The 14,468-nt window shown below is 48.8% G+C and overlaps 1 long non-coding RNA gene across 1 annotated transcript in view; it reads left to right on the top strand.

Annotated features, from left to right (window-relative positions):
• Nucleotides 1-371: 371 nt before the first annotated feature.
• LOC146871107 (uncharacterized) overlaps nucleotides 372-14,468 on the top strand; it is a 30,279-nt gene continuing 16,182 nt past the window's right edge. The window contains exons 1-2 of the long non-coding RNA XR_014980385.1: nucleotides 372-514; nucleotides 10,714-10,776. This is a non-coding gene — a long non-coding RNA (uncharacterized LOC146871107). The remainder of the gene's footprint in view (nucleotides 515-10,713; nucleotides 10,777-14,468) is intronic.

The following is a 14,468-nucleotide window of genomic DNA, read 5'->3' as shown; positions in this document are numbered from 1 at the left end:
CACCAACCAATCAGCTCTGTATAGCAGTAGCTGTTCCCCCTCTGGGCACTAGACCGCTTTAGCAGAGCGGAAGTGCGGAGCCCTAGGTGGTGGTATCGGCGGGGAGCAGGTAATGCGAGTTTTGTTTTTATAAAGTGCAAATCGATTTTAAAAGCAATAAAAACTGTTTCTCAATCAATTTTAAAAGGTGCTGTACAATGCTAAAAACAATTCCCCAGTTCCTGATCCACCCCCGAGATTTATAGCAGCAGGATAGCGATTTCCAGCAAGTAAAAAACTGCTTAATCAACGTTTAAAAAAAACAAACATACACATGCCATAGAGACCGCAATCTGAACTATGGTGTGTCTCTCTCTTTCGCTGTGCGTCCACTCCAGCGTGGCTTTGAACTACTCCCCTTCCGCCCACCAACCAATCAGCTCTGCGTAGCAGCAACTGTTCCTCCTCTGGGCACTAGACCGCTTTAGCAGAGCGGAAGTGCGGAGCCCTAAGTGGTGGTATCGGCGGGGAGCAGGTAATGCGAGTTTTGTTTTTATAAAGTGCAAATCGATTTTAAAAGCAATAAAAACTGTTTCTCAATCAATTTTAAAAGGTGCTGTACAATGCTAAAAACAATTCCCTAGTTCCTGATCCACCCACGAGATTTATAGCAGCAGGATAGCGAACAAACATACGCATGCCATAGAGACCGCAATCTGAACTATGGCGTGTCTCTCTCTTTCTCTCTCTCTTCAAGTGGGACATCCTCACGCTGCCTTATAGCATAGGTGGACTGGGAGCTCTGGACCTAGATTTGTACTATAGGGCGGCGCAAGGCGCACAAGCGCACCACTGGATACATGGCCCTGCTGACACTCCACACATTCAAATTGAGAAGGTGGTGGCGGCTCCTCTCCCATTGCCAGTGCTCCTGTTTAACCCACAGGACCGTAGGACTGGAATTCTAGATTTCATTAATGCGACAGTACATGCATGGCATCACCTTTTGAAATTACAAACAGGGGTTATTTTATACTCCCCTCGGACACCGTTAGAATGGTGCCTCTGGCTATCACCAGGCAAAGAAAAAGGGGTGATCAGGGCCTTGAATTCAATAAATATTAATACAATAGGAGATATGTTTGCTTATGGTAAAGTGATAACATGGGGCGACACAGAGCAGGCGGGTCTGCACGCCACACCATTGACACAATTCCACTTCCATAGGATTAGTCACTCATTGAAGGAACTACTGGGCAGTGATTTAGATGAGCCGCCTGATATCGCTCCTATTAAGGCTGACTAACCAGTGCAAATCATCTCCACGATTTATAACATGGCTCAGGGACACCAGGAAAACCACTACACCAAGGCTAGGTTAGCTTGGCAGGCGGATCTGGGCAAGGTTATCGAAGACAAAGCATGGAAATATTGCTGCGAGAGCACCAAGCTCATTTCATTGAATGAGCGACACAGGTTGATACATTTTAAATTTTTGAACAGGGTCTATTATACTCCAGAGAGTCTTTTCAGGTATGGCTTGCGTGACACAGCAGACTGTGATCGTTGCGGTGCAAACATGGCAGACTTTTTCCATCTAGCCTGGTTATGCCCTGGGATTGCTGCCTTTTGGGCTTTGATATGTAAAACCTTTGGAGACATTACAGACACGACACTCGAGCCAGACCCTATGCTCGCCCTATTAGGGTATTCCAGACATCTACCCAAAGCAATTAGACGACTGGTTGATATGGGACTGCTGATGGCAGGCGTAGAGTTGCGATCTGTTGGTCCCGGGGCCTGGCCCCTACTTTAACAAGCTGGTCAAAAGATATGATGTACTGTAGCACACAGAGTATTATAGTGACTTGCTACTAACTAGTCAGAGGTTATATCGTCACAAGTGGGACTCAAGGTCATCGTACTTAGCAACTATCTTTTTTTTGTTTTATTTATAGTTTCATATAACATCACAGTTCATAACAAACCAATGCTCATCACTGAAGAATATCACAGGATGTACTATGTAAATTTTTCAAAATATCATTGAGAAGCATTAGATATTTGGCTCACATTAATATACAGGTGATTTACAAAAAAGTGATGTTCAACAAAACATATTTGGCAGCATTTGGGCTGTATCATTGACATGCACCTTATATGAAGAGAAAGGTTAGTTTCATTATTTTTCCTGTCTCCTTCAATCTTTATATTAGTCACATCCCAATGCATATTTTAACATTTTTGAGGGTCTGTTCTCTATAGTAGTTCCCAATCACCACTCCGATACGTATCCTTGTCTTTGTCCAAATATTGTAAAAGATCTGGCCCGATTCACAGAACTAACTTAAGAGAAAATCCTAAACTTACTACCATTTTGGTATTCACAGAAGGCACTTACTCATTTTGGTATTCACAGAAGGCACTTACTCATTTTGGTATTCACAAAAGGCACTTACTCACTTCTGTGAATACCAAAATGAGTAAGTGCCTTCTGTGAATAGCAAAATGGTAGTAAGTTTAAGATTTTCTCTTAAGTTAGTTCTGTGAATCGGGCCCATAGTTCTTAAGTGGAGCCCAAATATCCATGCGGCGGGATGAGAGGGGCAGAAGCTCTGCATATAGTTAAATACAGAAAATTCATGCATTTAACCTTTGCTTGCGTTTTGGACAGCGTTCCCTGTCCCAGTAGCAGACTATCAAGCATTTAGCCAAGAGTATTGCTAGTGTGAGAAATTTCTTATAAGTGATGGGGATCTTCTCTGTCCATCCTAGTAGGGTTATCCTAGGGTCCAATCAGGATGTCACATTCAAGCAGTAGCTTAGGTTTATCAGTTCTTTCCAATATCACTATATCGCAGGAGTACGTCAGGTAAAAATATTTTGCCTCTAATTTCTCGCACCGTAGACAGTGTGAGTCCTTTTGAATGCCAGAGCGGCAGAGAGCCTTAGCGGTGTGGTATGCATGGTTGAGGAAGTTAATAATACGTAGCTTTCTACTTGAGGACATCAAGCCTGTTTGGACACATCAGAATTTCCAGTTGTTTGGAGATATTTCCAACCTCATTTCATCTTCCCACCTGGCCCTGGCTGAATGGTCCCATTCAAGGAATTCCTCTTGTGTTGGACAGTACAGAATAGATCTCAAGTGTTTGGTGGTAGTGGTGTTAAGTAATATCTTCACCACTGGGAGAGATTTTGGCACTAATGGTAAACTGAGGTCTGCAAGCTGACTTGCTCCACAAAGGCAGTATTAAAGAAATGTGCTAGTGGACAGGGTTTGGACCTTCCCTGGAACTGTGCATGTGACAGTAAGGTGCGAGCTTTGTAAAGATTGTCTACACTGTATAATCCCCAACCTGCCTGGCCTGAGGTTCATGCGTTGCCAGCCTGTGCAAGTGGGGACATAAGGGCAGCCTAGGGGAATAAATATTATGTCTTTTAGCTCGCATGACAGGCCTTCCCAGGCCTTAAGTGTACAGGCTACTGTGGCGGTCTTGTGCGGCAGCTTGGAGAGTGGTGCACTAATTAAGGATATGAGCAAAATGACGTCTACACTGTCTAATTCAACCTCTATATGTTCCACCAAGCGCGGAATTGGATGGTACCAGTAATATACAAAGTGTGCCTGGGCAAACAGATAATATAATTCAGGGTCAGGCCTCACAGCTACCTAAATGGAAGGGGGAGTGTAAGTGTATCCTAGTTAATCCCTTGTTTACCTGCTCATGCTTAGGTGTATCAGCTGTGTTTTTTAATGTACGGAAACACATATTGTTGCGTTTCAGGGGTATACTGATGCAGAGAGGAGTTGAGGTAGAATAATCAATTTTATGAGGCTATTGTGCCCCGCCAAAGACAACTGGGTGGATATCCAGCATATGATACGTTCGGTGATCTGGGCTACTGCAACCCCATAGTTCTCTTGGATTACCAATTGTGGTTGTAGTTGGTAGTCCGGTGTGAATAGTTGTGCCGCATAGGTAAGCAGAAAGATCTAGGATTTAGTCCAGTTGATCTTGATTCCAGAGAGTGCCCCAATGCGGACATATTCTCTAATTACAGGATTAAGGCTGACATTGGGGTTCCTGAGATAAAGTGTCATATCATTAACATACAGTGATTTTAATATGCAGCAGATGTGATAGCAAAGAGTGTACCTGGTATGATGTTGTCTTATCTTCACCACTAGTTGCTCAAGAGCCAGTGAAAATAGGATAGGTGATAGGGGACAGCTCTGATGGCTTCCTCTGGCAAATGTCAGGGGTTGAGTGCAGGCATTGTTAATTTACATGGGAGCAGACGGGTTGGTGTAGAGCATGGGTACCCACAAACTTTCTCTCGGGGGCCAAATTTACAGTGTGGTTTGTGGCCGAGGGCCGCACCGGTGGGGGCGGGGTCAGAGGGGGAGGGGCGGGGCTAAAGCAAAACAAAAATTCTGACCATGAGGTTGAACTGAGGTCCCTGCAGCAGACGCCTTCGTCCACTGAGCCACCAGACCCGGCATACACACATCTCTCCCTCTCTCCCTCCCTCCCCCTCCCTCCCCCTCTACCTCCCTCTCTCCCCCTCCCTCCCTCTCCCTCCCTCTCCCTTCCTCTCCCCCCCTCCCCTCCCTCTCCCTCTCCCTCCCTCTCTCTCTCCCTCCCTCTCCCTCCCTCTCTCTCTCCCTCCCTGTCTCTCTCCCCCTGTCTCTCTCCCCCTGTCTCTCTCCCCCTGTCTCTCTCCCCCTGTCTCTCTCCCCCTGTCTCTCTCCCCCTGTCTCTCTCGCCCTCCTTCGTGGCCCTCCTCCCTCTGTCTCCCTCCTTCCTCTGTCTCCCTCCTTCCTCTGTCTCCCTCCTCCCTTTCTGTCTCCCCCTCTGTCTCCCCCTCTGTCTCCCCCTCTGTCTCCCCCTCTGTCTCCCCCTCTGTCTCCCCCTCTGTCTCCCCCTCTGTCTCCCCCTCTGTCTCCCCCTCTGTCTCCCCCTCTGTCTCCCCCTCTGTCTCCCCCTCCCTCTGTCTCCCCCTCCCTCTGTCGCCCTCCCTCTGTCGCCCTCCCTCTGTCGCCCTCCCTCTGTCGCCCTCCCTCTGTCGCCCTCCCTCTGTCGCCCTCCCTCTGTCGCCCTCCCTCTGTCGCCCTCCCTCTGTCGCCCTCCCTCTGTCGCCCTCCCTCTGTCGCCCTCCCTCTGTCGCCCTCCCTCTGTCGCCCTCCCTCTGTCGCCCTCCCTCTGTCTCGCCCTCCCTCTGTCTCGCCCTCCCTCTGTCTCGCCCTCCCTCTGTCTCGCCCTCCCTCTGTCTCGCCCTCCCTCTGTCTCGCCCTCCCTCTGTCTCGCCCTCCCTCTGTCTCGCCCTCCCTCTGTCTCGCCCTCCCTCTGTCTCGCCCTCCCTCTGTCTCGCCCTCCCTCTGTCTCGCCCTCCCTCTGTCTCGCCCTCCCTCTGTCTCGCCCTCCCTCTGTCTCGCCCTCCCTCTGTCTCGCCCTCCCTCTGTCTCGCCCTCCCTCTGTCTCGCCCTCCCTCTGTCTCGCCCTCCCTCTGTCTCGCCCTCCCTCTGTCTCGCCCTCCCTCTGTCTCGCCCTCCCTCTGTCTCGCCCTCCCTCTGTCTCGCCCTCCCTCTGTCTCGCCCTCCCTCTGTCTCGCCCTCCCTCTGTCTCGCCCTCCCTCTGTCTCGCCCTCCCTCTGTCTCGCCCTCCCTCTGTCTCGCCCTCCCTCTGTCTCGCCCTCCCTCTGTCTCGCCCTCCCTCTGTCTCGCCCTCCCTCTGTCTCGCCCTCCCTCTGTCTCGCCCTCCCTCTGTCTCGCCCTCCCTCTGTCTCGCCCTCCCTCTGTCTCGCCCTCCCTCTGTCTCGCCCTCCCTCTGTCTCGCCCTCCCTCTGTCTCGCCCTCCCTCTGTCTCGCCCTCCCTCTGTCTCGCCCTCCCTCTGTCTCGCCCTCCCTCTGTCTCGCCCTCCCTCTGTCTCGCCCTCCCTCTGTCTCGCCCTCCCTCTGTCTCGCCCTCCCTCTGTCTCGCCCTCCCTCTGTCTCGCCCTCCCTCTGTCTCGCCCTCCCTCTGTCTCGCCCTCCCTCTGTCTCGCCCTCCCTCTGTCTCGCCCTCCCTCTGTCTCGCCCTCCCTCTGTCTCGCCCTCCCTCTGTCTCGCCCTCCCTCTGTCTCGCCCTCCCTCTGTCTCGCCCTCCCTCTGTCTCGCCCTCCCTCTGTCTCGCCCTCCCTCTGTCTCGCCCTCCCTCTGTCTCGCCCTCCCTCTGTCTCGCCCTCCCTCTGTCTCGCCCTCCCTCTGTCTCGCCCTCCCTCTGTCTCGCCCTCCCTCTGTCTCGCCCTCCCTCTGTCTCGCCCTCCCTCTGTCTCGCCCTCCCTCTGTCTCGCCCTCCCTCTGTCTCGCCCTCCCTCTGTCTCGCCCTCCCTCTGTCTCGCCCTCCCTCTGTCTCGCCCTCCCTCTGTCTCGCCCTCCCTCTGTCTCGCCCTCCCTCTGTCTCGCCCTCCCTCTGTCTCGCCCTCCCTCTGTCTCGCCCTCCCTCTGTCTCGCCCTCCCTCTGTCTCGCCCTCCCTCTGTCTCGCCCTCCCTCTGTCTCGCCCTCCCTCTGTCTCGCCCTCCCTCTGTCTCGCCCTCCCTCTGTCTCGCCCTCCCTCTGTCTCGCCCTCCCTCTGTCTCGCCCTCCCTCTGTCGCCCTCCCTCTGTCGCCCTCCCTCTGTCGCCCTCCCTCTGTCGCCCTCCCTCTGTCGCCCTCCCTCTGTCTCCCCCTCTCTGTCTCCCCCTCTCTGTCTCCCCCTCTCTGTCTCCCCCTCTCTGTCTCCCCCTCTCTGTCTCCCCCTCTCTGTCTCCCTCTCTCTGTCTCCCGCTGTCTGTCTCCCGCTGTCTGTCTCCCGCTGTCTGTCTCCCTCCCTCTGTCTCCCTCCCTCTGTCTCCCTCTCCCTCCCTCCCTCCCTCTGTCTCCCTCCCTGTCTCTCTCCCTCCCTCTGTCTCCCTCTCTGTCTCCCTCTCTGTCTCTCTCTCCCTCTCTGTCTCTCCCTCTCTGTCTCTCCCTCTCTGTCTCTCCCTCTCTGTCTCTCCCTCTCTGTCTCTCCCTCTCTGTCTCCCCCTCTCTGTCTCTCCCTCTCTGTCTCCCCCTCTCTGTCTCCCCCTCTCTGTCTCCCCCTCTCTGTCTCCCCCTCTCTGTCTCCCCCTCTCTGTCTCCCTCTCTCTGTCTCCCCCTCTCTGTCTCCCTCTCTCTGTCTCCCTCTCTCTGTCTCCCTCTCTCTGTCTCCCTCTCTCTGTCTCCCTCTCTCTGTCTCCCTCTCTCTGTCTCCCTCTCTCTGTCTCCCTCTCTCTGTCTCCCGCTGTCTGTCTCCCTCTGTCTGTCTCCCTCCCTCTGTCTCCCTCCCTCTGTCTCCCTCCGTCTCCCTCCCTTTGTCTCCCTCCCTCTGTCTCCCTCCCTGTATCTCGCCCTCCCTCTCCCTCTGTCTCCCCCTCCCTCCCTCCGTCACCCTCTGTCATCTCACCCCGTGTGTGTGTCAGCCCTCAGCTCAGGCTGAGACAGCTTTCCAGCGCGCACACACAGCCGCACTGAGACAGCTTCCCACACACAGCCGCACCCGAGTACTTCACAGGTCTTTAAAAGACCATTTACATGTTAATAAAGCTTTGTTGTATTTCACCTCTTAGGCCCCTGCATCTCCACTTTGACAATCACTGAAATCCCACGGGCCCCCACAGAGCAGAGTCTCAGAGTCCGGGCTGCTGCACCCGGCAGTGTTTGCTAACACTATTTAATTTTTTTTTTAAAAACACAGGTAGGATGTCTGCAAGGTCCGCGGGCCGCCAAGGAAGGCTTGCCGGGCTACTGGCGGCCCGCGAGCCATACTATGAGTAACCGTGGTGTAGAGGAATTTGATCCAATGTACGAAAGGACTGAGCATTCCTACATATTTGAGGATGGCAAAAAAATTATGCTACTGTAGTGAGTCAAACGCTTTGGTGGTGTCTAGGAAGACAGCAACTGCATCTGAATCAGAATCAAGGTAATTGAGTAATGCAAATACTGTGTGCAGATTGTGGAATGTGGAATGACGCGGGGCAAAACCAGATTGATCTTGACTGACCAAGACTGGCAATAACAGGTGAGGTGATATGCAATTAGCTTGGCTAAAATGTTAACGTCTCAGTTAATCAATGATAGCGGTCTGTAGGAATCACATTTGTGAGGGGTTTATCTGGTTTAAACAGTGTTATTAATGCTTCATACATGGATGGAGGTAATATTTGCTCTTACGAGAGTCTTTGTATATGTCTATCTACCAGATATGGGGCCATGACATTAATGTAACGCTTATAGAATTGAGCTGGGAATCCATCAGGCCCTGGAGCTTTACCTGCCTGAAGTCCTAGACTGGCAGCCCATATTTCATCAAGTTCAAACGGTTGCATTCAAAAAATATTCAGTGTTCCAACGTTAGGCATGTTATGGCAATGTCTTCAAGGTAATTATCCCCCTATGTGGAGGAGCAGGGGGATTGGGAGGTGTAAAGGTCAGTGTAGTAATTGGTGAATATGCCTAGTAGCTGGTTAGTACACTGGAAGCAGCGGCCAGCTGCGCCATCAATATCCATAATGTTCAGGAATATTCCAAGCACTCCCAAATAATCAATACAGAAGTTCCTTCATATTCAATCTTCTGAAAATCTTTATTTGTAACAGAGACAGTGGTCTTGACTTTCCAAGCGCAAGCCAACTCATTTTCTGTCTCACATAGTTCATAAACCTTCAAACTTCATCAGGGCTAAAATAGCAAGTGTATTGGTTTTAAAATCAACAGCGAAAATTAAATGCTAAGATGTTCGTGTTTGTTGATGATTCCTATAATAGTGCTTACTTTTGCGATTTATTATAAGTTATATCACTTAACAATGGTGCTGCCGTAATGGTTGGCTTTGTTCGAATGCCTGGCAGGTCAGTCCCTTCTTTATATTGCCTGGACTTCATTACGATGGCATGTACTGCCACACTCAGAGTGGTGTGTGTTTACAAGAATGCCATACAGGTCAGTCCTTCTTTTGATGTTGCCCGCACAGCACCAATATGGTGCATGTGGACAACGCTGACTGGGTCCACGTGGAGGTAGTTCGTCTTCTTAGGGCTATTGGAACCCTGACCAAGCGGGCGTGTGAGAAGAACGCAGATACGGTCCCTGTGAATAGATGCAGTGCTGATGGAGTACTCTCCAACGGTAAGATTTCAAAATAGGAATGGACCTGCATGCTGATATTGTGTTGGATGTCTTACCTAGTTGAGTAAGTGTAATATGGATTGGTTTGCCTTGTATTTATGAGTTAGAATTAGAAATTTGACTATTGTACTTGCACGTACAATGCGCAAGAGTATAACACAACCCTGTGCTGGTTAAAATTGAGCGGTCTTGCATTTTATTGAGGTGGTATGATGGAAGTAGTCTTACTGAGTCGGGTTAGTGTGATATGGATTGGTTTTATCTTGTATGTATGAACTTTATATGGAGATTTGACTATCATACTTGCACATACAATGCGTTCAGTTTTCCACATAGAACAAGCATGACAGTTATATGCTTATGGCCAATATATTTAAGGCTGTATGCGCTATGCGTGATATCGGTAAAAGGACACAAACAGATGGACTTACAGTCAGGCTTACAATTTTTTAGAACTTGATTACTGCTCATAGGAGAATTGAAGCTGGACTTGCTTTGACAATATATTGCTTGGTGAACACAAGTTATATTTACTAAACTTTGAGCACATTGGTAGCTAATGGGTACTATTTCTTGAACCAACCTTTTTTCATCTAAACTTGCCTCACTGATAGTAATCAATCGCTGTCTAAGCACTTTGCTGTGCTGTTTAAATATAACTGTATGATCACCATAAAGTACTGTGATGTCACTGATTTATAATATTGTGAGGTCTGGGAATACAGGATTTTGTTTTTGCTGCATCCTTCCTTTCCAAATTTCATTTGGTGTATATACACAGAATGTGACTTTAGTCAGATTGACCTGGGTGACGGTTTAGCATTTAATTTTTTATGTTGATTTTGAAACGAATGCACTTGTTATTTTAGCCATGATGAAGTTTGAAGGTTTGTGTACCATGTGCAACAAAACACGTCTTTGCTTGGGCTTGGAAACGTCAAGACTATGGTCTCTGTTACAAATAAAAGATTTCAGAAGATTTAATATGAAGGAACTTCTGTATTGATTATTTGGGAGTGCTTGGGATTTTCCCATATTTTGTGGACTTGGTCCCTAAAGAAGAAGATTTAGTGGCTCCTCTTCAACTTCAAGCACCCAGAATATTATTGTTATTATTTGCTTTACTTTGATCAACTCTGTCTACTAAGTGTATGTGCGCCATACTACCCAGCCTCCTTGAGTGTTTATAATATCCATAATGTCATTGACAGTCAAAGAATGCTTCAGCATTGTCACCAACGATTTTCCAGGACAAGCTCTGGCATTTTTGCCATGCAAATTCCGCTTCCTGTCTGCTACGTCGTTGTATTCTGAAAGTGTATGTCGTATCTGCACAAGTACCTGCCAATTGTCATTCAACAGTCGGTAATTTTCCAGTATTTTAATGTTGCATTCTAGCCGGTCTAAGTGCTATCTGAGTGTCTTATGCACACCATATTGTTTAGTAATATAAAGTCCCCTTATCATCACGTTAAAGGAGTCCTAGATGGTGCTCCAGTGGTACACAGTGTCCAAATTATGCTTAAAAGACTCTAATATTTCTTCCTGTATTTCTTCACAGAAAAGATGATCTGTCAGGAGTTTAGACTTCAGTCTCCAGAATCCCCAAATGGCACTGCATCCGGTAAGTGTAGTTGAAGTAACACTGGTGAGTGACCAGATAAGGTGTGGGCTATGTGTCGTACCTCTGTTATCCAGGTTCCTATATCTTGTGTAATAAGCCATTAGTCTAATCGAGACCATATGTTGTGTACAGAGGAATAAAACGTACCTTATTTACCAGGATGGTTCCTGTGTCTCCAGGCATCCAGCAGTTTGTGCTAGTGAATTATGCTGTACAATCTGTTGGCTGTGTCTGACTTACCTCTAGTGGTGGTTGGGAATCTATCTAGGGGCTCTTGCAAAATGCAATTAAAATCACCGACCCAAATTAATGAATGTGGGTTGGTGGTGACTATTGCCCCCCATAGAGTAGTGTAAAATTGGGATCTTCTGCATTTGAGCCATTACAGTTCACCACTGTAATATGTGTGAGTCACAGGCGACCCCATCGGAGCAAATATCTACTCTGCTCATCCATCCCGGACCCTCATCTGATGACCATTTTAATCAATATGATGACACCTCGGGCATACGAGGAATATGAGGAGGCAAAACAATGCTCAGCTCATCTCCCAGCAAACTGGATGGGTGATCTGGGAACTAGTTGTGTCTCTTTCAGGAGGGCTACATGAATATTGTGCCTGTCTTGGAATACAAGTACTTAACAAGCTTTACAAGGGTTGTTGAGAACCCTTACATGCCATGTCAGGCAGTTAGGTGCTGCTGTGGTAGACCTCACAGGTTTGGGAACGGGAGAGTTGTGTATGCATCGGGATACAAATTGAATGGTCCTCTGTCGGTGTTGGGAAAGATATCTTTAAATAAGTATATCCACTGTGTTTTGTTGTCAGATTGGTTGATGAGCCTTGCAACCGTTTCCAGACGGGTGTTTCAACTTCACCAGGACATACCTTCTCCTGCAACGACCATCGGTGTAGATTCATAATTAAATTACAGAGAGAAAAACATTAATATAGTAATCAGATACAGTGTAAACCATAGGGGCAGACCAGCAGGCCAACCCTGAACCATATCATTGAGGTCAAGAGGATGTCAGAGAGCTGTTGTGCTCCTCCTTTCTTGTTTTCCGGCAGAAGGTAGCAAAGTAGCTTTTGTGTGTTACAGGCAGGGTGAAAAATAGTCACCAACCCATTTTGATTAGAAAATATGCAGCTCAGCAGCATCTGTGGTGTTCAGAGTCAACGGATCTCTCATTTTGAGTCGCTCTGAATGGACCATTGCGGAGTCACATCATTCTGGTCTTTCCTCCTGGGGCTTTCTCTTATGTATTTCTTTAGATATTTCGCTGCTTGCTGAGGAGGATTCTGAAAGGGGTGTTGTCTATGTGTGATTTTGAGTTGGGCCGGGTACAGCTTAGCGCATGAAATGATCTCTATTTTCAGTTGCTTGTTGATGTCTGAGTACTTCCTGTATATCTTTTGCCCCACCACAGTTAAATCTGGAAAGAGCGAGAACGCATATCCATGAAATGATAGCTCAGACAGCTCCAGGAGCAGTATGGTAGTCATGTTGTGATCTTTGAAATTTAGGAGGTGCACTAAAAAAGGGGTTTGTTGTGGGGAAATCTCATCTCTAGGGACCTGTGTGCTATGACCTGTGAGCTCTTTCTACTACCAGCTGTCATGAGGAGGTGTCAGGATCAAACAACTTTGTTGGCATTGGTTCTGCATATTTACGTATTCTCCCATTCTTTCGGTGTGTGCCGATTCTGGTACACCTAGGATACGAATATTATTTCACCTGGATTTTGCATTCAAATCTTTAATTTTTACAGCTATAACATGCAGGACCTTTTCCATACTGTGTAGAGTGGGGCTTTCACTGTTAAGGCTGTATTCCATATGGGAGATCATCTTCTCTGCCTCCTTGAGCCTCCCATCATGGTGGTCGATCATATGTCAAATGGAGTTCATTCGAATACTAAGGGTGTCCATTTTCTCATCTATAAACTTCGGGCTTTCCTGCACAGCCAGAAGCAGTGTTTGCATTTCCTCTTCACTTTCCCCCAGTGTCGAGTTATGCTCCGAAGAGCCATCACTGTCTCCCATCGTCTTAGGGCCCCTTTCTGCATCAAATGGCAAGTTAGACTACCGGGTGTATTCTTTTCCCATAATTGGTACATACAAGGTTGCCTTCACCCTGCTCTCGCCCTGGCATATGTGGCTCTCAACACAATTATCTCCGTCTGATCGAGGCAGGTGCTGCAGCAGCTGAGAGAAAAGAAGGCCTCAGGGAGGTATGAGTAAGCCTGTTGGTGCTGTGACATGCTAGTGTTGTATTTCACACCGACATACAATAGTTGTGACACGGCAGCCTGTATTTACTAGTTCAGGAGTCCACTTCTAGCTCTGTATGTGAGGCTTGCTGTCCATTCAGGGGTATATATTGTGCTCAAATAGCATTTGACCCAATCACAGGTTGTAGTGAGCACCTGGGGTCTCTCGACTGATCTGTGCTATGCAGGAGCTGTCACAACCTCCTGATTGGGTCCCAAGGCATCAGTTAGACCCCAACATTCCCCCACGCCTTACCCACTGGTGTTTCCTATGGTGGAGGAGGCACGAGCAAGTCCCACAATTTCCAGCAAGATTCAGTAGGAAACAACAGAAAAAGCAGATTGGTCCAGCAGATCTGGTAAGTTATTAGCTTGGTATGGTCAGTGCTCCAGGATCCATCTTTTGCCACTCTCCAGCATGCAGGCCCTTTCGCCACCAGTGGGCACTCCAGCAGGAGTCCTGCAGGGCTGCAGTGTCACCGCTGTGCAGGCCTCTCTCAGAAATCAGGCTAGATCTCCCCCTGGGCATTGGCGCACCCACAGTCACTGAACCAGCAGTGCTCCCCACGGCCTCAGGGAACAGCCTCCTTTAGGGAGCCAATCATGTAGGAAAGTGGTTGTGATTGATCTGCTGATGGATCGCAGCCAGCCAATCAGCACGAAGGCCAGCCTGTATGCCAGAATGGGCCTGCTGCGCCCACGCACCAGGCTGCACACTTGGGCTCTTGATTCTATGTCAGTAACGGAGGCGAGGATTATGCTATTCTTTCTTCACTTTATTGAATAGCAGCCATTTAAAGATAACAGTAAAAAAACTACCATTCCCATGAGGACTTGGGAATGACACAATAAAGTTAAATAATAGAATCCACACAGATAGACTGTCCAATCTATCTCCACCAATCATGGGGCTTCAATCACTTAATAGTCCTCTGTTATTGTCCATTCCCCCTCTTTCTTCGCTGCTCGCAGCCATATAAGTATGGTTCTATACCTCTCTCATTTTGATTCTTTAATGTTATTGTGTGATCTTCAAACATAGTTTTTTTATGGCCATTATATCGATTGACGAATGGTATTTGAATTGTATTCATGCGCTTGGTTTTTCCTAGTGTGGTTCTACAGTGTTCTGTAATCTTTCAGCGCGGACGCGTGCACCGAACGGCCTCTCGCCGGTGCACGTCCCACTCTGTTACATCTTGCCAGCACTCATTTGTGCCGTGAGAGCATCTTGGCTCCCTGACGGCTGTGTATTCAAGGTGCCGGCTCGGCGGTGTGCTCCTCCAGCCGCCACAGGGCACCCGTTGGCAACTTCAACCCAAGGCACGCGAGCTCCGTATTCCGCGCATTCCAGAATCGGAGCCGCAGCGCCGCGGGGAGTCTTGTCCGCCTGCCTGGTATTACGCCCGTAATTGCGG

The sequence above is a fragment of the Triturus cristatus genome, chromosome 1_1, assembly GCF_964204655.1.
Source record: "Triturus cristatus chromosome 1_1, aTriCri1.1, whole genome shotgun sequence".
Taxonomy (NCBI): domain Eukaryota; kingdom Metazoa; phylum Chordata; class Amphibia; order Caudata; family Salamandridae; genus Triturus; species Triturus cristatus.
Note: the sequence above shows the minus strand (reverse complement) of the source record. Positions and strands in the feature narration are given on the sequence as shown.